We start from the raw sequence: 2791 nt of genomic DNA on the forward strand, positions 1-2791 counted from the left end.
GTGAATGTATATACTAAATTCTCTGTAACCATTCACCTTCCTATGGACACTTGAATTGTTTCCGTACCTTGGCTATTGTGAAGGATACTGCAATGAGCATGAGAGTGGAAATAGCTCTTTGAGACGAGAGTATTGTTTTCTTTGTATATGTACCCAGAAGTGTTGTTTTATATGATAGTTCTATTTTTAATTTCTTGAGGAAACTCCGTACTGCTTTTCACTGGGCTGTGCAGGTTCATATATTTCCACCAAGAGTGCTCAAGTGCTCCCTTTTCTTTCTGTCCTCATTAAAATTTGTTATCTCTAGTCTTTTTAATAGGTATCCTAACAGGTATAAGGTGATGTCTCATGATGTTTTTGATTTTCATTTCCAAGTGATTAGTGGTGTATAGCACTTTTTAATATACCTGTTGGTCCTTCGTTTGTCTTATTTGAAAAGTATCTATTCAGGTCCTTTACCCATTTTATTTATTTATTTATTTATTTATTTATTTTTTTAGAGACTTTCAAAAAAGACCTAGGTGTATTTCAGGGTCTTCTGACAAACAAATTATTAAAATAGAGACCAGATGAGGCCTTAAAAATAGACAATATACTATATTTGAAACAAGATTGCACTCTTGAATTTTAGAATGAATATATCAGAATTGCATTATTATTTCATAAATCCTTCTTAACATGCTGACATGTCCAGCTATCCCCAGGCGTGTGTGTGTGTGTGTTTGTTCCTTTTTTTTTTTGGTGTTCGAGTTTAAGGAAGAAAAAAAATTCATGGTTCTTTTCTTTAGCATATATGTTTTCCACCTTAATTAACTAGATCTTTAAAAATGAAAATGAAAACCTTCTCTGACAGCAGTATTTATCTCGTCGAAGGATAAATAATTCTCCAGAGTGAAGTGTCGCTAGTCTATTACAAAGCGTGTTGGGTGTGTCCTCACGCATGGCTCCTCCCGCGCCCGCGGCCGCCTTTGGCTGCCTCCTCCGTCCCCCAAGGTCCTTTTCTGAGCGCGAGGAACTCGGTGGAGACGGCCTGTTCAACCCCCCCGGAGGAGTTGCCTTCTGCTGGATCCGCCTCCCTGGGGACGCGTCAGGGGTCCGGCAGGTCCGAAGTATCCACTGTGACTTTGATAAAAATGGTGTCATCTAAAAATATGGAGCGCTTCACGAATTTGCGTGTCATCCTTGCGCAGGGGCCATGCTAATCTTCATGCTAATTTTAGTATATGTGCTGCCGAAGCGAGCACCTTTACCCATTTTAAAATTGGATTATTTTTTGCTATTGAGTTGCATGAGTTCCTCTACAGGTATATCTTGGAGATATTTTGAGTTTGGTTCCAGACTACTCTAATAAAGTGACTAACACAGTATATTGAGTCATATGAATCTTTTGGTTTCTTGGTCATATAAAAGTTATGTTTACACTAAGCTGTAGTCTATTAATTGTACAAAAGGATTATGTCTGAAAATATATAATGCTTTACACCTTAATTGTACCTTGCCATAATTCATACCTTAATTAAATACCATAGTTCATACCTTAATTAAAAAATCCTTCATTGCTAAAAAATGCTAACATCAACTGTCAACACAAGCTTGCCACAAACCTTCAACTTGTAAAAAATAGTTTCTCTCTCTGACAGTTGACTGTTAGTGTAGAGAAATACAACTGGTTTTTGCATATTGATTTTGTTTCCCGCTTTCCTTGTGACTCCTTTGTGGCTTCCCTTGTGGCTCAGCTGGTAAAGAATCCGCCTGCAGTGTGGGAGATCTGGGTTCTATCCCTGGGTTGGGAAGATCCCTGGAGAAGGGAAAGGCTACCCACTCCAGTATTTTGGCCTGGAGAATTCTGTGGACTATACAGTCAGACACGACTGAGTGACTTTCACTCACTTTGTATCCTGCAAACTTGCTGAATTCATTTATTAGTTCTAACAGGTTTTTTTTTTTTTTTTTTTGGTGTGTGTGTGGAGTCTTTGAGGTTTTCTACATAAAATATGATGTCATCTGCAAACAGTTTTACTTCTTCCTTTCTGATTTAAATACCTATTATTTACTTGTTTATTGCCTAATTACTCTGACTAGGCCGTTTGGGACTGTGTTAGATAGAAATAGTGAGAGTAAGCATTCTTGTCTTGTTTTTGATCTTAGAAGAAAGGCTTTCAGCTTTTACTGTTGAGGATGGCGTTATCTGTGGGCTTGTCTTTTGTGGCTGTTACGACTTTGGTAAATTAACATTTGTTATGTGGAGCATAGAGTGCCAGATGGTGAGCTGCTATTCAAAGGCAGATCACAGGGAAATTGAGTTTATTACTCACAGGTCCTGGAGGAAGAACGTGGCATGCCTCAAGGGGCCACACGAAAAGGTCAAGGCAGAAAGCAGAGAGAGAGACAGGACCGGAGACGCAGGCCTGTGTTAGGGTCCATGGGTGGAGTGCTTTGGGGTTCCCAGACCAGGATCAGATTGGTCAATTCATACCAAACAAGTGAGTTTTATGAAGCCCTTAGGGGGTCTCATTTAAGGCATGCTGCTGCTGCTGCTGCTAAGTCACTCCAGTCGTGTCCGACTGTGTGCGACCCCATAGATGGCAGCCTACCAGGCTCCCCTGTCCCTGGGATTCTCCAGGCAAGAACACTGGAGTGGGTTGCCATTTCCTTCTCCAATGGGTGAAAATGAAAAGTGAAAGTGAAGTCGCTCAGTCGTGTCCGACTCATAGCAATCCCATGGACTGCAGCCTACCAAGCTCCTCCATCCATGGGATTTTCTAGGCAAGAGTACTGGAGTGGCTTGCCA

At 40.6% G+C, this 2791-nt stretch overlaps 1 pseudogene; it reads right to left on the reverse strand.

Moving 5' to 3' along the window:
• Positions 1–1145: 1145 nt before the first annotated feature.
• On the reverse strand, positions 1146–1244 carry LOC129553446 (U6 spliceosomal RNA; annotated as a pseudogene).
• Between the last annotated feature and the right edge of the window lie 1547 nt (positions 1245–2791).

The sequence above is a fragment of the Moschus berezovskii genome, chromosome 18, assembly GCF_049115385.1.
Source record: "Moschus berezovskii isolate FMDL1 chromosome 18, NW_MosBer_1.0, whole genome shotgun sequence".
Classification (NCBI taxonomy): Eukaryota; Metazoa; Chordata; class Mammalia; order Artiodactyla; family Moschidae; genus Moschus; species Moschus berezovskii.